Source organism: Trichosurus vulpecula, chromosome 6, assembly GCF_011100635.1.
Source record: "Trichosurus vulpecula isolate mTriVul1 chromosome 6, mTriVul1.pri, whole genome shotgun sequence".
Classification (NCBI taxonomy): Eukaryota; Metazoa; Chordata; class Mammalia; order Diprotodontia; family Phalangeridae; genus Trichosurus; species Trichosurus vulpecula.
This window is the reverse complement of record NC_050578.1, coordinates 238168606-238191119: the sequence shown is the minus strand read 5'-3', so window position 1 is coordinate 238191119 and position 22514 is coordinate 238168606. Positions and strand designations below refer to the sequence as shown.

The 22514-nt window shown below is 41.0% G+C and overlaps 1 long non-coding RNA gene across 1 annotated transcript in view; it reads left to right on the top strand.

The window, feature by feature from the left end:
* The first annotated feature begins 6963 nt into the window (after window positions 1-6963).
* The window catches only part of LOC118853661, a 51242-nt gene continuing 35691 nt past the window's right edge, over window positions 6964-22514 (top strand). The window contains exons 1-2 of the long non-coding RNA XR_005010683.1: window positions 6964-7258; window positions 16626-16828. This is a non-coding gene — a long non-coding RNA (uncharacterized LOC118853661). The remainder of the gene's footprint in view (window positions 7259-16625; window positions 16829-22514) is intronic.

The window sequence follows — 22514 nt, the reverse complement described above, 5'->3', positions numbered from 1 at the left end:
TTTTATAATCATGGGGAAAACAAGGCTCAGGAATATTAAATGATTTGCCTTAGGTCACGTAGGTAGTAAGTCTTAAGAGAGATCAGAATCCATGTACTCTCAGTCCAAATCTAGCCATTTCCATGGGGTCATGTTATTTGTCCGTGTTTACTTCTGTGACTGGTCAAGTGGGTCTGCCACCATTCCAGCAACACCCACACCATCCCATCTCTGCTTGGGGAGGTGGCTTGGGTTGGGAGGTTAAAGTCTGAGATCATAGCTGTTGGGTAAATGAAAGTATATGCTAACACATCCTAATTCTTTTGTTTTACTAGGCTGTTATTAATCTGATGTTTATTCCAGCTATAAAGGTGTAAACCCTATACCAGTTTAGGGTTACTGTTCTAGAATATTCACATTTAGGTAATGGCTTTAGGTAGATTAGGTAATGGGTCCTATCAGAAGCAAAAAACTGGAATATTCAGAGCCAGGGAAAATATAATTTGATGTAAGGAAACCTGAAAGATGAAGGGATGAAAAAGACCATAGGAGAAACTAGCTGATAGAACTCAGCACCAGCCAGAGGAGAGAGAAGCACTTAAGACAGGGGTGGGGAACCTGGGGCCTTAAGGCCTATTATTGTCAAAGGGCCTCACTTAAGGATTTAGAAGGCCATATGTGGCCTTAAGGCTGCAGGTTCCCCACCCCTGATTTAAGACATGCTATACACATTGTTATTGTGTTTGTCCTTCTTTTTTGAAGGCGTCAGGGAAATGATGACATGACTTGCAGTTGACTTTGATTTGAGTAAGGGAGAGCTGTGCAAGGTCACTAGCCTTACTTTCTCCTCCGCAGCCATCTGGATCCAGTGACCAGATATTCATCAGGATGACTGGAGATGGCCCAGGATGCAGTAGGAGACCCCGGCCCTTTTAGGCTGAGGCCTTTTCAGGTACTCACTTAGAGTGAGGTAAAGCCCATTCAGTGAACAGACCTCTTTAAGAAGTGAATCAAGGGATGACCCCTTTAATTAGAAAAAAAGGAAAAAAATCAAACTGGGAGAAGACCCTTGGGGTCTTCCTTCCTTCCTTCCCCCCTTCCTTCCTTCTTTCCTTCCTTCCTCCCTCCCTCCCTTCCTTCTTTCTTTCCTTCCTCCCTTCCTTCCTTCCTTCCTCCCTCCCTCCCTTCCTTCCTTCCTTCCTCCCTCCCTCCCTTCCTTCCTTCCTTCCTTCCTTCCTTCCTTCCTTCCTTCCTTCCTTCCTTCCTTCCTTCCTTCCTTCCTCCACATTCTCCAAGGGAAGGAAGAATGAGTACAGATTGGAGAGAGAAATTGTTATGTGAATTTGGACTTGCACCAGAACCCACCTAGAATGGATTTTGTTTCCCTCAAAGGCTAGGAATTAAGGGAAATAGTCTACTCAGGTAAAGCAGGTGGGAACAGAAAAGCCATATTTACTTATTAAGATGGGCCAAGCTACTGGAACATTGTGGTTTAGCTGTCTACCTGATTTACCTTTTACCTCCCTTTGTGTCAATAGATTTCTGCTCCAAATGAATGGATAAAAGTCATGAAATTAATGTCACTCTTGGAATAACAACAGTGATAACTGGCATTCATATAGCATTTTATGTCTATGGAGCATCCCAAAAGTCTTGGTGTAGTTCTAAGTTATCGCACTAAAACTTTTGGGACACCCTGTATTATTGCGTTCACACCACAACAACCTGTTGGGGTCAGTATACAGGTATCATCTTCCCAATTTTAGAGATGAGAAACTGAGGCTTAGTAGGACTACAGGGTACAATTGTTAAATGTCAGAGATGGGATTTGAATCTAGGATTTCTTTTTTTAATTTTATTTATTTTATTCTGAACTTAAGAAATAAAATAAGCATGTTTATAACATAGTAGAATAGAAAAAAAGATGATTGTATGTGAAGCTGCAAATCTATTGTGTACAACTTGGTATTCCGTTTAAATAGATAATAAAGGGCTTCTCAGTTCTATGTCAAAAGCTCCATCTGCTATGCCAGGCTGTCTCTTGGAGACAAGAATCTGGGATTGGGCTGGCAGTCTCAGGGGAATTATTCCTTAATTCCTTGGGTGGTAGACCAGTTCCAAACAAAGCTTGGTATTCTATTGAGTTGTGAAATTAGAGTTGAAAGAGATCTTAGAAGTTGTCTACCCTCTTATTGAAATCTGTGCCTTGGTCCAGTGACTTGCCTAGGGTCACACAGCTAGTAAGTGTTAGAGGTCTGATTTGAACGCTGGTCCTCCTGACTCCAAGTCATGACTGGCTTATCCCATGGAGAGTCCTAGAAAAACAGGGGACTTTCTTGGGAAATCAGTCATCTAAAGTGAAAGGAAAGAGGAGAAGGAAGACTCCAATAACAAAGAGAGAAACATTGAAAGATAAATAGAGAAATCCCTGCTTTGCTCCCTTCACGATTCTGCCCAGGGCCAGCTGTGGAGAAGGAATTAGTTCTCTTTGTCTGAAGTTTCCTCCAGGAAATGACATAGACTGCCTGTGAATGATTCTAAGCTATCATTTTATTTTAAAACACCGGTTCATGTCAAACATCATTAGCCTCATGAAAAGTGTCACACTTCAGAGAGGTGCCCACTTTTTCAAACAGAAAATTGGCATGTTGGGATAGACATAAACATTGATTGTAATGTTTCATAATTTATCTACTGGAATTCTTCTCAAGCCTCACCCAGCACAGGGAGGGATAGCACCCCAGCTCCCAGAATAACATCCTTGTTTATGGATGGGAGTCAGAGAATGTACCAAGTATGTGCTTGTTAAAAAAAATAAATAAATAGAAAATAGCCAAGATCATTCCACGTAGCACCATGTGAAAAGCATTGTGAAATGGAGGGAGACTTGGAGCTAATTGCATAATCCAATCTAAGACTGACATGGAGTATGGGCAATAAAACTACCCCTCTGACACGTTCTCTTTTCCAACTCTTTGCAGTAATCAAAGGGTGACCCATAAAAGTCCCATTACTCACACAGCCTGTGGGGCAGCCAGGGGAAGCCTCATGGAGATTATGAAATAACCTTCTCTTGGGAGTTAGCAGAATCATCTCCTCAATTTGGTTAAGTGAGCTCTAAAAGTATCTGTTTTCAGACGTTACAGCTCCCAGCACCTGCAGCTCTTCATGAGACTTGGGATCTGCCCATGCAAACATTTTGGGTTCCTACCCCACTGACCCTCCCTTTTCTCAATCTTTCAAACAGGCCCTAGTTTCACTGGAAGCTGGACAGACTCCTTTTGAAGCCTTTGAGTTTTTTTTTTCCCTAGACAAATGCCTGCCAATTTCAGAAAGCTTCAGACCTCACTCAGTGGCTAAGGTCGATTGTGTATATCCCATGTCTATAGCTTCCAACCCCTTCTATCACCCCCCACTGCTGTTTTTCTTTCTTTTCCCTTACAAGCAGCTGGCATAGTGGAAGGAATACCAACCTTGAAACCAGGATGACCTGGGCCCAAGTCTCACCTCTGACACATCCTGGTTGTTTGACCCTGTCATCTAGGCCAGGGGCATCAGACTCAGAAATGGTCCACGCTCCAAATTGCCTAAGCAAACTACAAATGAACATAATCTGTGTTGTATTGTATTTTTATTTGTCTTGTTAAGCATTTTCCAATGATGCTTTTAATCTGGTTCTGCTGAACTCAGGGACGTTGGGGTTCATGCAGCTTGCTCAGATTTTGCTACCTCTGCTCTAGGCAACTTTCTTAGACTCTAGGTTTCTGTGCACTTTGCACTATATTTGTCCTCAAAGAGTTTCAATCTACTGATCTTTCAAGTTTGGGTTTCATAGTCTTTCTCTGTCATGGATTTCCTTTTGGCAGTCTCATAAACCCCTATGAATGTCTTCTCAGAAGAACGTTTTCTAAATGTATAAAGTAAAATACACAGGATTACAAAGGAAGCCAATTGTATTGAAAGAGTTTCAATACTTTAAAAATATTTTTAAAAAATCGAATTCATCTGTACTAAGGGAAGTCTCTTGGAAGCTTCAGGAAATAAACCCTTTGGTGAAGGTTCAAATTAATCTCTGCTCATATGCTTATATTTTTCATATACATGAGGTGGATGGGTGCTTGGGGAATAGCAGAATTTTCCTCTAACTCTGACTTGTACAGGGGCCAGTGCTGAAGGATTTGGAAAAAATTGGTTTTCACCTCAGTAGTATTTCACAGCACAGAAGCCTTATTGCTATTGTTACTTATTAGACCTACACAGATTATGGGATAGAAAAAAGTATGCTGGATTTGATTCCAGATTCATGGCCTCACCTCTGCTATTGTTAGCTGTGTGACCCTAGGTAAGACACTCAATATCCCCGAGCCAGAGTTTGCTCATCTGTAAAATGGAGACATCTGTACTACCTACTTCATTGGGCTGGCAGGGTAAGGTGCTGGACACTGAGGTGCTTTTTGGAACAAAATGTGCCAAGCATTCAAAGTCCACTGCAGAGAGTGCAACTCTGATGGGCTGGCCTCATTGTCTGAATGCCAAATGTAAGTTTGCCTAAAAGAGTAATTAATGGAGAACTCATGCAAGGAAGGCACTCACATGGTGGTCAGAAGAATAGATTCAAGGGCATTCTCAAGGTTTCTCTGAAGAACTTTGGGATTGATTGCATGACATGGGAAACACTGGCAAAGGACTGCCCAGCATGGTGTGCCGGTATCAAAGAAGGTGTTGTGCTCTATGAGTGAAGCAGAATTGCAGTAGCTCAAAAGGAACTTGAGATGTGCAAATTTAGAGACATCTCCACCCCAAATGTTCAAAGAGACCGTTTGTGCCCAACCTGTGGTTGAGCATTCTGAACCTGTATTGGTCTGATCAGCCACAGTTGGGCACATGGTTACTTGACTCCAACATGGTGGTGCCATTTTGGTCCTCTTTGAGAATGATGGACACCAACTAATCACCTAAGAAGAAGGGAAAGGAACAGGCGTTTATTAAGTAGTTATTAAGTATAAGGCACTTTAAGATAATATTTACAAATATTATTTTATTCTCCCAACAACTCTATGACATGGGTGCCTTTTGCAGTTGAAGAAGCTGAGGCAGAGAGAGACTTCTCCAAGGTTCCATAGCTAGTAAGTGCTTTAAGAGATTTAAAGAACTAGACACCAGTGTGAATAATGAATCCCCATGAATTGGTCACAGATATTTGAATTTGCATTATATAGTTATAATTATATAAAATGTGATCATTGGTTCCAGTCCAGTGGAAAAGTGTGTTATGAATTCAGAGAATCAGGATTCATTATTTACACTAATCAGGACCTAGATTTAATATACTCATATGAAGCCATTTGCCTCTAAAGTGCTCTGTAAATGTCAATGACTCTTCTTCCTATGAAGTCATTAGAAAAGGAGCCAGGCAGTGCCCGGTCTTTTCCATGATACAGCAATAATATGGGCACTGAGTGACGTTAAGTCCTTGCATCTAGACTGTCTGGCTGACTGGGAAGGAGTTGTATATGGTGTTGTGACATGAAAACACACTTTCATGTTGATTTTTCTCTCATCGCAAATATTTATTTTTTTTTTCAGTCAAAATAGCAAGGTTTATTTGTATCACCAATAGAAGCAGGCTAGATTCTAAATGAATCTGTGAATTTGATGAGGATGGGACTGATATAAAAAAATACTGAGAAGATTTCAATGGGATTAAGGAGTGGTAAACAGCCTGGAAGGCCCAGGTACAAACAGTGAAAGAAGTTAAGTGGTCTGGGCTGGGACAAAGGACCATAGTGAAAGGATCATTGAAAGAACTACTGAGTATCTAGATGGGCTGGGACGGGCCTGATGCCTCAGGAGAAATACTAGGGACTGGGCTGCTTTCAAACACATGGTCTTTTCCTTTTTGGGGTCCAAGTCCCATTACCCCATCATTTCCCCCTCAAACAAATGAGACCCCAAATCTTTTGAGGTAAGGGGCAAAGGTCTCATCTTCTGAAAATGCTTCCTGCTGGCAAGGGACCCTCCCTTGCTGGGTCCCATTCAAGGGGTCAGACTTTGGAATCTGGCTGATGCCAGGTCCAGTAGGTTAGAGACCTTGGACCTGGTCAGGGGTTGGCATACAGCCTGGGCAGTCATCTAGAAGCTAATGGCCTGGAGCATGGAGGAGAAAAAACTGGCAAGGAGGTTAAGCAAACAAAGACCAAACAGGCATTAAAGGAATATGATCAGGTGGGGAATAAGTATGGAAGCTAGTAGAGAAAGGAGCCAGGATTTCCATGAAGAAGATGATTTGGGGGGCAGTGAGGTTATCATGGAATTCTTGCATCCAACTAGCCTTTTCCAAAACATGTTCAGCATGGATTTCTACCTGCCCAGAGTTGTTGATGTACATAGAGCAAGAGGTGTTTGCTAGAGCACATACGGCCCCACTGGAGGCAAGCAGATAGTCTAGGACTATTCTGTTACCTAGGACCACCTTTGCTAGGGAATGCGAAGATTGTTGGATTTCCCAGAGACCATAAGCTGCCTTGTTTGCCAGTTGATGAATGGTGTCTGGAAGGTTAGAGAAAATGAGTTCATGTTGTAGATGACCATAACAGGACATGAGATACTCTGCTCCCTTTTTAAGGAACCAGAGGACATTTCCCCAGAATCCATGCTTTCCCCCTTTTTAAGCTAGAGACCCTGGGCTATGTGGCATTGAAAATGGAGAAAGGGGTGCTAAAAACCAGAGGGTGCCCACCGCAAAGTCCTCGTAAGGTGTTAAGCATTGAGTGGCTAAGTAGTTCTGAGGTCTCACCATGTGGTGGCACTTCACTTCACCTCTTCCTCAGAATCTTTGCCACTTGATCCGCCAATACCACAAAGGAAGGTATAGCCTTTGAGGGTGCAGATGGGACCAGTTCATAAAAGGCTCTGTGTATAGATGCCCCAAAGGTCAGAATGGTTGCACATTAAGCTCCCAGGTAAGAGGTGTGTCTTTAAGAGATCAATAAGAGTGTTATAACTGGAAGAAGCTGTGGCATTGTGAATTAACTTAGAAGTAAAGCTTTAAAAAGGGGGAGCCTAATAGGAGAGTGGGGGAGGTATGCAGTCAGAGGTACAAGTGGGAACTGCTCGCTCAGCACAATTGGTACAGCTGGCTGAAGTGAAGTTCCAGAGACATTTATCACTAGTCATATCAACACAGGTGGTACAGGTCAAAAGACCAGCAGAAACCTTTACAAGTCCTCCCTCAACAGGGGTATTAACCTGTCCAGTGGCCACAGAGGTTGTCTTCCAGGTAAGGGAATATTCCCCTGTAAAGAAGCAAGGTGTCAAGATGGAGGGAGTAGTCCACAGAGGAGTGGCCAGCATAAATGGGGTGGCAAAAATCTCTGAGGAAGTCATGTTCGGAAGTGGGACTGCTGTAAAGAAGGCCAGTGATGGGAGATGAGCGTTGCCCTGAGGGAGTGAGTAGCATACCCAACAAACTTGGACTCCTCCCCATGCCCACCCCAGGCATAATGAGTTTCCCAGTTTAACTAGAGAGTTATCCTCCCACTTGCTGAGGCCAAGGGTGCTTGAGGTGTCAGGGAAGAGGAGAAAAAGGATTAGGGTTGTCATTGTCAGCTCCGAGGGAAATGATTCCCAAAGTGAGAGAAAAGGCAATTTCTCTGGAGGAAATCAAAATGTCTATGGCAGGGCCAAAACATAAAAGGAGGAGGGCACAGATAATTTCACTTCTTTTTATCCACCTGTCTGCTGAGGGGAAGGGAGAGCTGGGGCCTTTCTAAACAGTAGCTTGAGGTCCTCCAAGGTTCACAGGTATATTCCAGAGTCTCTTTTCATGCTTCTCTTGATTCTTATGTTTGAAAGTCAAATTTTCTATTCAGCTCTGGTCTTTTCACTGAGAAAGCTTGAAAGTCCTCTATTTTATTGAAAATCCATATTTTGCCTTGGAGCATGATACTCAGTTTTGCTGGGTAGGTGATTCGAGGTTTTAATCCTAGCTCCATTGACCTCCGGAATAATGCATTCCAAGCCCTTCGATCTCTTAATGTAGAAGCGGCCAGATCCTGGGTTATTCTGATTGGGTTTCCACAATACTCAAATTGTTTCTTTCTGGCTGCTTGCAGTATTTTCTCCTTAATCTGGGAGCTCTGGAATTTGGCGACAATATTCCTAGGAGATTTCTTTTGGGGATCTATTTGAGGAGGCGATCGATGGATTCTTTCAATTTCTATTTTGCCCCGTGGCTCTAGAATATCAGGGCAGTTCTCCTTCATAATTTCTTGAAAGATGATATCTAGGCTCTTTTTTTGATCATGGCTTTCAGGTAGTCCAATAATTTTTAAATTATCTCTCCTGGATCTATTTTCCAGGTCAGAGGTTTTTCCAAGGAGATATTTCACATTGTCTTCCATTTTTTCATTCCTTTGGTTCTGTTTTATAATATCCTGGTTTCTCATAAAGTCACTAGCTTCCACTTGCTCCAATCTAATTTTTAAAGTAGTATTTTCTTCAGTGGTCTTTTGGACCTCCTTTTCCATTTGGCTAATTCTGCCTTTCAAGGTATTCTTCTCCTCATTGGCTTTTTGGAGCTCTTTTGCCATTTGAGTTAATCTGTTTTTTAAGGTGTTGTTTTCTTCAGTGTATTTTTCAGTATTTTTTTTGGGTCTCCTTTAGCAAGTCATTGACTTGTTTTTCATGGTTTTCTCGCATCCTTCTCATTTCTCTTCCCAATTTTTCCTCTACTTCTCTAACTTGCTTTTCCAAATCCTTTTTGAGCTCTTCCATGGCCTGGGACCAGTTCATGTTTTTCTTGGAGGTTTCTGTTGTAGGCTCTTTATTAATTTCTTCTGTCTGTATGTTTTGGTCTTCCTTGTCAGCAAAGAAAGAATGCAGAGTCTGAGACTGAATCTCGGTGCGTTTTCGCTGCCTGGCCATAATCCCAGCCAACTAACTTAACCTTTGAGTTTTTCAGTGGGGTATGACTGCTTGTAGACTACAGAGTTCTATGTTCCACGTTTGGGGGGGAGGTGCCAGCTCTGCCGCACCAGCACCTTCCCCAAGGACCCCCAACCCGAACTGGGCTCAGATCTTCTGCAGGCTGTGTACCCCTGCTCTGATCCGCCACTTAATTCCTCCCACCAGGTGGGCCTGGAGCCGGAAGCAGCAGCAGCCGTAGCTGCCCCACCTCCGCTGCCCCCGGGGCTGGAAGCCGAACCGCGAACTCCTTCCACTCCCGCAGCTTTTCCCACTAACCTTCTCAGCAGTCTTTGGTGTTTGTGGGTTGAGAAGTCTCGTAACTGCCGCAGCTCACTGAATCAGGGCGCTAGGGCCCCCTCCGCCCGGCTTCTGGTCTGGATGGTCCAAGTCGCTCAGGCTGAGCTCTGCTCCACTCCGTTCCCAGCTCCCAGCTCCGTGTGGGATAGACCTCACCCAGAGACCATCCAGGCTGTCCTGGGCTGGAGCCCTGCTTCCTTCTGCTGTTCTGTGGGTTCTGCCGTTCTAGAATTGGTTCAGAGCCATTTTTTATAGGTTTTTGGAGGGGCTCGGCAGGGAGCTCAGGCTGGTCCCTGCTTTCCAGCTGCCATCTTGGCTCTGCCCCCCTCATCGCAAATATTTCTAAAGAGCAGAAAGTTGACCTGTCCTTGTGTTTGTTTTAAAGCAGAGTACAGTGGGAATGGGGCTCCCCAATTGGGCCATGTGGCCCCTGAGGTCCCTTCCAGCTCAGGAATGCTGATCCTTTGATAAACCCTGACTACACTATGTACTTCTTGGGTCATTTAAACTCTGACCTTCAGTTGACTCATGTGTGATTCAGGGATTTGGACTGGATGTATTATTTTGCTGGCATAGAGAATTAAAATCAATGCAAATTTGGTATAAGAAGAGCCATGGGGGTCAGAGAGATGGAGAGAGACCAAAAGAAAAGAGGGAGAAGGAGGGGAGGCTCACTGGCACAGGTGGCAAAATCAGTCTTGCCAAGGCAGAAGGCCACCTCATCTTCTGAACCAGTAAAGAAAGAGAGGATAGGTTGAAACAGAAATGAAACCTCACAGTTGATTCAACTCATTCCAGCCCTTCCAACCTGCTGAATGTTTACAATATTGTGCCCAGCAAATTAAAGCATTTTCTGGACTATGTCAGTGTTTCCATTACAGTTTGGTTTAAGTTTGCCCTGAAGTGGCATAAGTTTATTAGAGTGTCCATAAAAATTTATATTCTGCTGAAACTTGGCCCCTAGCCAGAAAGTAAATGTTTATATATGCTTTCAGATATTAACTTTCTTATATTATTTCTGCTTTATAGGCCTACAACAAAAATTCCCAAACACACAGCTCCCTGTGTTGGTGAACTCAGTAAGGCTTTTCTTTAAATGATTAAGTTGGAAAAGATTAATCTATCAATGGTTTGTAGTTTTTAAATTATGAAGTGGTACCTGAAGTAGGCAAGGAAAGAAACAGAAGTGACCTAGCAATATTTTCTTGGACCTGAGACCTCAATGATGTATGTGTAAAGGTGCACATCACAACTCCAGGCTACGTGCATGATTCTTGTCCATGTCTCCTGTGAAAGCTCCATTGCCCTGGGGGGGGATCCAAGATGCTAGGAACCATCCCAAGTTTTTCTTGGTATCAGATATAGACTAATGTAGTGCACAGTCTATCTTTTGGTTCTCCTTTAACTACAAGTCCGTGTATTGGGTTCCTAACTTATTCATTCAGTTGATGAGTATATCCACATAGATGATGGTAAACACTGGAAATTTTCAGACAAGGTGAGTGTAGGTAAGCAGGCTGAGTTCATGGCACCCTGTCACATCCCTCCTGACCAGGATACATTTATTACCCACAATAACTGCTAGAAAACAGTGAGGGAACCAATACACAATCTCCCACCTCCCCTTTCAGTCTAGTCAGGGTTTCTCCTTAGTAGAAATCTTCGAGCAGAGACCAGATGACCTCTCGTTGGGGATAGAATGAATGGAATTCTTGATCGGGTGCCACGTCATTCGGATGAAATGTCTTGTGAGTCCTGTTCTACCTTTGAGACTGTGGGATTCTACAAGCTTTCTTATGTTCTACTGAGGTCATGGTACTCTTGCTCAAAATCTTTCTGTAGCTGCCATTGACCATGAGCTAAACACTGAAGTCTTTGGTATTTTGTGAGACAGTCCAGCTGGCAGTTCTTTTAAAGTATTTCTTTCCATTTGTAGTGCAGAGGCTCACCCACTCACACTTGGATGAATGGCTTGAGTCCCCAGAGCTCAGCTCCTGCTTCTCCCCTCACTCAGTATTTTAGAAGTAACTATGAGGGGCGGTTCTAGTATGACTGCTCATGCTCCTTTGGCCAGTATGTTCCCCCAGTAATAATTACCAATTAATATCTCCCTAATATTTGACTAATTAACATTAATTTTTACAAAGGAATATTTACTGAGAAAATAGCTATAGCAGATATATATGTACACATCATATATATATATATATACATATAACACACACACACACACACACACGCACGCACGCACACACACACACACTAGTCCAAATGGACAACAAACTCTCTTCTATCCCTTGGTATATGGGAAGAGCGGGTTTACTCTTAAATTAGTTGCTCTAAATGTTACCCCACCAAGTTCATTTCCAGATTTGCTTTAGCCAATTTAGTTATTCCATTACTTGCAGAATACAGTGTCTTGACTGCCAGGTCAATTCATGACTGGGATGGGTCAAGTAGGTTGCTCTAGGGGAGGAAAAAAGGGAAAAAGAAAGAAACTGAATGCTATCTTATTATAAATGACCAAACTTGGCCCCAAAGATAAGGTGAGAAAATACAGGTGTGGAGCAGTACATATACTTTCAGACTTAGTTGATATGTTGGCTAGTTTTGTAGAACTTTTTTTTTAAACTTTTCCTCCTTTTTTGTTCTTTGATACAAAAGATGTCTCTTCAGAGTGGAGAAGAAATGAAAGGATATATTTGGAAATAAAGATAACTTTTAAATGAAATAATACACACAGGTACACAAATATACACACACAGACACACATATAGTTGTTGTTGTTCAGTTGTATCCTACTCTTTGTGACCCCATTTTGGCATATCTTGGCAACGATACTGGAATGGTTTACCATTTCCTTCTCTAGCTCATTTTGCAGATAAGACACTGAGGTAAACATGGTTAAGTGACTTGCCCAGGGTTACACATCTAGTAAGTGTCTGAGGCTGGATTTGAACTCAGGAAAATGAGTCTTCTTGACTTCAGGCCCAGTGTTCTATGCACTATGGCTCCACTATAGCTACTGTGTGTGTGTATGTGTATGAGTAACTTCTTCAGGGTTCTTAAACCTCCTCCTTCTATCTCTTTCAGATAACAATCACACTTTAGTGAAAAAAAATTGAGGCCTTTCTACATGAACTCTCTTGTTTCCCATTACCCTCACCTCTAAACCCTTTGGTGCATTCTTCAACCCTTTCCTCTTTCCCCCAGTTTCTGATAAGGAGGAGACCCTTCTCCTTTGCCAAGGCCAATCCCTTCTACTTGTGCCTTAATTCTGTCTTTTTCTGCCTTCCCAAAGACACTTGCTAATTGGGCTGCGAGCTCCCCATTAGACTCTGAGCTCTTCATAAACAAGGATTGTCTTTTGCCTTTTTCCCCCATCTCCAAAATTTAGAACAGTGCCTGACAGATTTTAGTTGCTTAATAAATGTTTATCAGCTGACTAGAATATTCAGCCTCTTCATATCTATATTAGTTCTTTCCCTACTGTCTTTCAACATATTCAGTTTTCTCCATTCTTAAAAACAAACAACTTTCACTAAATCCTAATGCCCCCAAATGCTGCCCTCTTAAATCTCTCCTCCCATGCTCAGCCCAACTCCTAGATATGAAGTATTCACATCTTTTCCCTCCACTCAATCTTCAGTCCTTTGCAATCTGTGTTCCTACCTCATCATTCAACTAAAAGTACTATCTAAAAAGCCCCCAATAATTTCATAGTTGCCTAATTTGATAATCCTTCCTTCACCCTAAACCTTCTTGTCCTTCTGCTGCCTGTGACAGAGATCGCCATTCTTTCCTCTTGGATACCTTCTCTTCTCTGGATTTCATGACACAACTCTCTTCTGGTTCCCCACCTCCTCCCTCTCTTTTCACTCCTCAGTATCCTTTGAAGGTTCATCATCTCTATAATGTCCCCTGTGTGTGTTCCCTAAATATCAGTCCTACCCTCCTTAGTTTTCTTTTCTCTACACTTTGTCTCTTGGTGACTTCAGCTCCCCTGGGCTTAATTACCAACTCTATGTTAATGATTCCCAGATGTGTGTGTGTGTGTATGTGTGTGTGTGTGTGTGTCTGTGGGTGTGGGTGCGTGCGTGTGTGTGTGTGTGTTTATGTATCCAGCTAGTCTCTCCTGAGCTCTTTTTGCATTTTATAAGATGCAGCTTAAGCATCACCTTCTACATGAAGCCTTTTCTGATCCTTGCAACTGTTACTGTTCTCCTTTTCTCTGAAACTATCTTTTTAGTAGAGTACCCCTTTAGTAGTTTCAGAGGGAAGGCATTAACAATTGCAAAGATCAGAAACTATGAAAGTATTTTAGATTTATTCTGTTTACATTTATTCTGTATATCCTTTATGTGCTTATTTTGTCTCTCCTTAGAATGTAAACTCCTTGAGAGTTGTATTTAATATAGTAACTAGCAAATAAGAGATACTTAATAAATAATAAGTGACTGCTTCATCAATATCAAAGTCATCTACTGATATTTTGAAGCATCTACCCTCTTCCTTTTTTAAATGTATATTTTTCTTTTAATACCGTGGGTATGATTTTTCTATGATTTTTCTCAATTTTTCAAAGCTCACTAATGACAGCTCACAGATGCCAGTTTTTTTTTTAGTACTTTTGGTATGTTAGAATGTAGTGTCAGGCAGAGAGATACTCCCTTACCATTCTCTTACTTATGTTAAGTTTTACCTGTTATTTTTGATCTATCCTTCCTTTTAAAAAACTATTAATGTGTTTTGTTATTATGTGACACACATTTACAGATTACTCCTTGTTCATGAGAGATCTCTTGTAACTAAGCAGAAAAGTTAAATAAAATTACTAAGAAAGTGACCTCTTCAGAAAGTACATACATTTTACATTTATGGCACCATCACCATTATCTCCATTTGAAAAAAGAAAAGAAAAAATAATTTCTTGTAACAAATATGCAGAGTCAAGTAAAAGAAATTCCCTCAATGGCTGGATATACTAAATTCTGCACCCTCAATATGTCACTTCTCTGTAATGGATAGCATGTTTCATCATTGGTGTTCCGGAACTGTGAATAGATATTGTGTTGATCATAGTTCTTAGTTCTCAAAGTTGTTTGTTTTTACAGTGTTGTTATCATATAAATTGTTTTCCTGATTCTGCTCATTTCATTCTTAATGAATTTATAAAAGTCCTCAATAGTGGTCACTTAAAAATATTGATGTCATGGTATAAATTGCTCTTCTAGTTCTGTTTACTTCATTCTGCATCAGTTATACAGCCATTTAGTGGAGCTTGGGCACAGACCAAAAATTTTGGGCCCCTCTGGCTCAGAGTGAATGTCAATGGTTACTGTTTCTCTTTTGACTGGCAACCCTGAGGGTCTTCTCCTCCCAGTTTGATTTTTTTTTTCTAATTAAAGGGGCCATCCCTTGACTCACTTCTAAAGAGGCCTATGGGTGTTACCTCACTCTGAGTACCTGAAAAGGCCTTAGCCTAAAAGGGCCATGGTCTCCCATTGCATCCTGGGCCATCTCCAGTCATCCTGATGAATATCAGGTCACTGGATCCACATGGCTCTGGAGGAGAAAGTGAGGCTGGTGACCTTGCACAGCCCTCCCTCACTCAAATCAAAATCCACTGCAAGTCATATCATCATTTTCCTGATGTCACGGTCCTCTTCAAAAATAAGGGACAAACACAACAACCCCAGCTAAGACGATACTTTAAAAGAACATGTAAGTTTCCATGTTTTTTCTCTTTGTACTCCTCCACCCCTTCTTTCATCCAAACACAACCCAGAGTCTAGAATAGCATGAATGCCCCAGTATAATCTCTAAAAAATAAGCAAGTCTTTACTCCCCAAAAACAGGACACACACACACACACACACACACACACACACACACGACACAGTGGCTAGGGCCTGAAGTTAGGAAGACTTGAATTCAAATTCAGCCAAAGATACTTGCTAGCCATGGGTTCCTGGGCAAGTTTCTTAATTTTGCTCAGTCTCAGTTTTCCTCATCTGTACTGTATCTAGACTTGGTAGCCTCTAAGGTCCCTCCAATTTTGAATCTGTCTATGGTGCTATAAGCTCTTCATTTACCCACTCAGTTTCATGGTGGATCATTCCATCTGGTCCTTTTCCAGATTTAGATAAATCTTTCTGATTTCTTAACCGAAACCACTGTCAGAATTCAAGGTAAGTCAGAGACAAAATGGCTGTTTCTTGAAAAGGCAAAATAAAGGTTAACTAAGGCTCAAAAGGCACAGTAACAGTAGCAAGGTCCAAAAGGAGACCTGGATATTTGGAATCTTGAGCTCGATCTTCACATTATCTTTTTCTTCTCTAATAGATGTCTCTCCCTTCCCTCTCTTTTCCTTCCCTTCCCTCCCCTCTACTCCCCTCCCCTCTTTTTCCCATCCCTCTCCTTCCTTGCCCTCTTCTCTCTTCCCTTTCCTTCTCTTCCTCCCCCCTTCCCCTCTCTTCTCCTCTCCCAGAAACTCCTTAGAGGCAGTTCTAACTAGAAGAGTAATAACTAGACATCTTGGCAGCTGGGTTGGCATTTGAGGCATACAACATTAATTATGCCTTAAAACTGAGCGTGGTAAAGAGATGATCCTAGCATACCAGACATTCATGAGAAGACAGACACCCATGATGAGAAAAACCTGGGGATTGAAAGATTACGCTTTTAATATCATCATTTTATTTTATTTTTTCATTATCTAAATTTCCATGCCCGCAGGAAGAGCCTCAGTCACCTTGCCCAAGTTGAAACTCTCTTAACTAGCCTTTAAAACCAGTTCTGGAAAATAGAAGCTCCTTACTGTCTGCCATACGCATACCCGTTACTTTTTATAGTCTCTCTTTGGCCCTGGCTGCTTTGACATCCAGAGGCAAAGCTATTTTAGACACAATAGTTAAAATCAACATGGTGTTGCACTGATTAAATGAGTTCTTCTGTGGCCTTCACTCTGAAATGGTATCTTTTTGTTGTCAGAAACTCATCCCAACTTTCTAACTTACTCTGAATACAATGGCCTTCAGCCCAGACTAATAAAATCTACTTTGACCCAAATCGACCATTCTCAGATACATTCTTTCAAGTGCACAAAGACCTGAAGGAGGGCAGGGACCAGCCAGGCCTGCCTGTGATAGCAAGCTGTTCCTGTGGGAGCCTCACAAAATGCATCTGAATCTGAGATTTACAGCCCTTCTATCTCCTTAAACATAGGCAATATTTGCCAGCCAAGTTTTTAGGATTGTTTTTACATCTCTTCTTTCTAGAAAAAAGTGGGATACACGAATTGGAAGCTAAGATATTTATAGTAAAATAACTTATTAATTCTGTATTGTTTTTACATGAATGACTTATTTCTTTTATTCTAGTGTTAATGAATTGATGAGGTCTGGAAAACCTTAGAACAGCCTAACTGTGCCAGCATAAACAGCTCTGAAAATAAATCCCTCACCTCCCTGCATCTCCAACAATGACTTAACAGTTTGAAAACAGTATATAAATCATGGTTCGATTGGGAGGTTGTGTGTGCCTTAGCAATGGACGGAGAGATGGCTACATCTCAGGTTCTCAGGTAAGTATTTCATGTCTAAAGATGGAGCCCAGTCTGTGATAGCTAGGGTTTTAAATTGAAAAACTGGGAAGGAATCCAGGTGCCACCAAATGTCATGAAGTGTTGCCATGACTAGTAAAAGGATCCCAAGGGAACAGGGTCCTGGTCACCAGGGAAATTTTAAAAAGTATTCAAGGAAAATGGAGCAGGTAGATAGTTTTCATCAGAGTCTATCCAATAGCAGGAAAGCAAAAAAAAAAAAGATTTAAACAAAAGACCCATAATAAATTTTGGTGATATACAAGACCAGTCCAAAAATGTATGATTTCCATCTGTATAGAATCATGCGCTGCCAGTAGTAATGTTTCCATATGTTAAACAAAGGAGAAGTGCAAAGCATAATGGAGCAGGACAATTACTGTAATCAGTTAGAGAAGGAAACTGACAGGATTTCCCAAATGATTCTCAATAGCAGTAGGCAGCTAGGTGGCTCAGTGGATAGAGCGCTGAGCCTTGAGTCAGGAAGACTTGTCTTCCTGAGGACAAATCTGGCCTCAGACACTTGCTAGTTGTGTGACCCTGGGCAAGTCAACCTTTTTTTTGCCTCAGGAAGATACATGAAAGGTAGCCAATGATTAGTTAAAATAGAAAAAGGACCCCCTATAGATTGTGAAGTATATTATAACCAATGATGAATTCCCCACAAAAAAGATTATAGGAATATTATCAGGGACATGTATTAACATCAATGGCAGTCAGATGGTCATATAGCCAGAGTGGAGGAAAACCAATGTTCCATTGGTACCTCACAAAGGCAAAATATATTGGGGAAAGCCCCCAGCTATTTCAGGAAATTCCATTACGCAGGATTTATGGGAGGACGTGGACAAGAGATAGACAGGCATGTATGGGTTGTGAGCTGTGTAAATGGAGGGATGACCATTGTTGGTAAGATCATCTTATGAATGAAAAACTATTTATTAAGTCCTTCCTATATAATTAATGCTATGAAAACTAACTCTATGTAACTAGCAATTTGGGACAGCTTTTCTAAATGCACCATCTTTGAGCTATGCAAGGCTGCATGAGGTCTTAGAAACAGGAAACCTGAGGATATGAAATCTGGCTCTGACTACTCATATGACCTTGGGAAACTTCCCTGAATCACAATTTCCTCATCTGGAAAATGGGGGTATTAATGCTAGTATTACTACTATGACAGAGAAAACTGTTATAAGAAAATTCCTTAGTCCTAATGCACTCTACAGGGCACCCCAAAAATCTGAGTATGGTTTTATTCTTTAATAGCTTAAAAGCCTTAATGATTTTTATGCTTTAATAGCTTAAAACTGCACTTGTATTTTTGGGACAAGATGTGAGGTATTATCACTGCTTAGGTTCTGCTGAGCACAACTATGATGTCATTGTGAATTACACAAACACTCTCATCTCGCAACTCTCTGGTGACTTTACCTGTCACAAGGCATATATTCAGTACCAGGATTCTGAGTGGCTATAACAGGGTGGCCTGGAAGGCAAGAGAATCAGAGTAAAATAGATGTCATAAGTGATTAGGGAAGAGGTGTCAAATAGTCAATCCCTGGGCAGCATGTGGAACACAGCACTCTTCAGCGCTCTCAAACCAGATTAAAATGTAATTGAAATATTTAACAAAATAAATGAAAATACCATAAAATATAGGTAACATTACATTTTAATACTAATCAATATGTAGCCCCTGGTTCTATTTTAGTTTGATGCCACTTGCATGGAGAAGAGAGTACTGGATCTGGATTCGAAAGATCTGAGGACTAGGGTTCAAATTCTGACATATTAGCTATATGACAGTGAAAGTCCCTCATCTTTTTAGGGATTTGACTTCCTTATCTAGAAAATGAAGTTAGACTTGACCAGGGGTAGGGAACCTGTGGCCTTGAGGGCACATGTGGTCTTCTAGGTCCTCAAGTACAGTCCTGTCACTGAATCCAAAGGGCTGCACTTGAGGACCTAGAGGACCACATGTGGCCTTGAGGCTGCAGCTTCCCCACCTCTGGACTTGACAGTATCTACAGTTTCTTCCTATCTATGTTCCTGAGATATAGTATGACTAGAGTAGAAGAATATGGGACCAGAATGAAGAAGCCTATGTCAAAATAACTTTTTTGCCTTCTGTTTATACAAACGATTTATGCTGAGCTTGTAGTCTCCTAAGATAACATAGGTGTTTTTTTTTCCCATGAGCAGCTGTCTAGCCATGTTTTCCACTCACACAACTGGGCAGTTGATTTTTTGAAATGAAATTGAAGACTTTCCATGTATGCCTATGAAACCTTATCTTATTCAGTCTGGCCCCTTATTCAAGCCTGTCAAGATACTAACAACAATAGCCTGCATTTTAATGTTTGCAAAGCACTTTCTAAATACAACCTTGGGAGGTAGATTCTATTGTTATCATCCTCATTTTACAGATGAAGAAACTGAGGTAGACAGACCACAGCTGGTAAATTCCTAAAGCTTGACTTAGGTCTCTGACAGCAGGCCCAACATTTTTACCACCTAGCTACTTCTAAATATTTCTAGGCTCTCCAGATCATGGTTCAATTGCCTGGCCTTTAGAGACGTGGATTAAATTTATTGTGCTTGTGTCACTAAATCATAATGTGAAGTCATATGACTTCACATAGAGATAAAATTGATCAAAACTATGGATTAATACTAAATTTGTTTTGTGGTTGGTAGGCTGTGTGCCTGATAAAATAAACTGAATTTTAACTTGGTTCAAACTGAAAAAAGTCTTATTAATAACAAAAAAAGACCTCAGATTTTTCCCCCTCCATCTATGATGGTTATATGGTCCATTATAGAGCTGTAAGTAGAACAGTAATAAGACTTGTATTTGTATTTGGTTATCTGTCCCTCACTACCTATGTGACTTCGGGCAAAGATTTTATTTCCTTTGGCCTAAGTTTCACTTTCTACAAAATGAGTAGGTTGGACTAAATGATCTCTAAGGTTCTTTCCAGCTGTAGAACTATGATCCAGTAATAGGGAAACCCTTAGTTCAAAGAGTCAATCATACTGGACTCTTCCTCTAGGGTGGATATTGATTACATGTCCTGTGCCTGCCTGAGGGGTGAGTGATGGAGTAGTTGAGAACAAGAGATAAAAGTTTAGGGTTCTTCTGGCTTCTATCTTTGACTGAGAATAAGCTCCATTCTAATCTCTCTTTAGGTCACTTAAGGGAGAGAAAGACTCTGGAAAGAAACTGACATGTAGAGCTTTGATCATGTCCCTTTCCCTAGCTTGCTACACTACTTTGTGGAAGTTCCCATTGGGTGATATCTGAGTCAGTCTCTCTCTCTCTCTCTCTCTCTCTCTCTCTCTCTCTCTCTCTCCTTCTCTCCCTCTCCCTCTCCCTCCCTCCCTCCCTGTCCCCCTCTCCCCCTCCCTCTCTCTCCCTCTCCCTCTTCCCCCCCCTCTCTCATTGAATTATCTCACTCACAAAGGGAAAGCTCATTCAATCTCTATCATCTGGCATGTATTCTCATATGTATATTTTCTTTGATTTCTATTTTGCTGTTGACTTGGGTGAATGAGTTATTCACCATTTGCTACGTGTGTTCGTCACAGGACTGGCATTTGGTGGTGAGAGTTGTTTTGGATAGAGCTTGGTATACTCTTTCTCCATTCAGAAATAATGATAGATAGCCTCACTTGAACTAAAACTTGCTTCCCCTAGACTAACAATATTTAAAGAAGTAAATAGATATCATTCTAGTACAGTACCTCCTTGTCTCTGAGGAGAAGACAATAATTGGTCAAACAAAACAGTAAACTGACCTTACAATAGTTTTTTTTTGTTATCATTGTTTTAACTTTAGGTTTTTCAACTGTCAAATCAGGGTATGGTGTAGAATAAATTCCTTTCAACTCTAAAGCTGTGCTTGTATGACAGCTTATAAATTTCAGGATGAATATAAGAAATTGGGTGTTTTATAGAGAGTGGGAGAAGGAATCTAACTTTATTTTTAATTTTTCTTTTTGTTATTTGTTTGTTTGTTTTTGGAATCTCGCTTCCAGTAAATTGCTCTTTCTATGTAGAGTGGAAGAATAGAACATGGGACAATATCTTTTATAATGAAAGGACAAAATATGAAGAACTTTAAATGGTGATGTCAGAAACATTGACTCTAATGTTTGTAAATTTATAATCAAAGAAAAGATTTAGTCATTTCATCTATATATGTCAGTCTATCAGAGATAGAGTAATGTAGTGAGTAGAGAGATGGCCTCAGAGCCAGAAAAAACTGGAGTCATGCCCTGCCTCTAACTGGAACTGGTTGTGTGACTGTGGGTAAGTCACTTGACTTGCCATTTCTCTGGGTTATTTTCCAAGACTATAAGTAGCAGAGAATATGGTGATCTCCAAAGGTATGAGGGAGTTCTTTATCTGGGAGGACTTTTACAAATAAAATCATAGGTTCACTCCTTGTTTTTGTCCCTGTGTCAGTCCATCAGAACAGATCCTTGAAACTTTCAATATGTTGGATTTCATATTTGATATTGGGTCCAACTTCTTTGCCTAAGAGCTTTACTAAATGTCTTTCACTGTCAATATTAACACTTTCCATTTTTAAATGGAAGTATCACCTCTATTCTTTCTTTCCATTCTCACAACCATCACCCCGAGTCTGGTCACCTTTGCCTGGAATGCCTAGATCATTTCAGCATTAACCTTGCCTCCAGTCTCTCTTCACTGTCAATATATTCTGTGCACTGATTCTAGGTGAATCCCCCTATAGTGTAGCTCTTACCATGATACAGCCATGGCTACACTCTGGCCTTCTGGGACATCCTTCCATTTGAGAAATTTACAGTCTCAACAATTTCAAGGGTCTTCTGAATACAAAATTTCTGTATACAGCTGTCCTGTATGCCATCACTCCTTGCTCAAGAGACTCCAGGCCTTCTTAGAGAATGCTTATTGTCTGTTTCTTCAAATTTAAACTTTTCAGTCCAGAATTAATAACCTCAAGTCTATCAAGTAGTAAGCTTCAGCTGATCATTAGCATGAAAATTCCTTGTAGGAAGTGACTTTTTGTGGTTCTGCCTTTCTTTGTGTCTCCAGCACTTAACATGATGGCTAGAACATAGTAAATGCTTGCTGATTTGTTGACTTGATATCTTGAAACCATCAGACTATAAATCCAGACCACATTTGAAAAGGAATACTTGCTAAAATATGCCTAACAAGAAAATTAGGAAAAATCCCTATCTAGATCACTTTCAAAGCTAGAGAGGGTCTTTTTGACCCCAGAAGACAGAACTGAGAACAAGGAGTAGAAGAGACTGATGTGTGCTGGATCCAAGGGAAACCAGACATGTCTAGAAGTAGAAGAGATTGGAGAATGGGTTCTCCTTCACTGGAGGTCTTCAAGCAGATGACGGAGACTGCTTATTGGATGTGTAGAAGGGATTCTAGGCCTGGTAAAAGATGGCCTTTAAGGTGCCTTCCAGCTTTTAAGTTCTGTGAAATGAGATGATGTATCTAAAGGGTATTTGCTTCTGTCTAAGACCTATTTGTTTGCATTCCCTTTGGAAGGCTTCATGGAGGGAGTCTGATGAGCTGGGCCATTAATTTTGATAAAAACCTAATTAATATATGTAACACATATAAATATAGAGTAAACCATTGCGTGGTAAACTC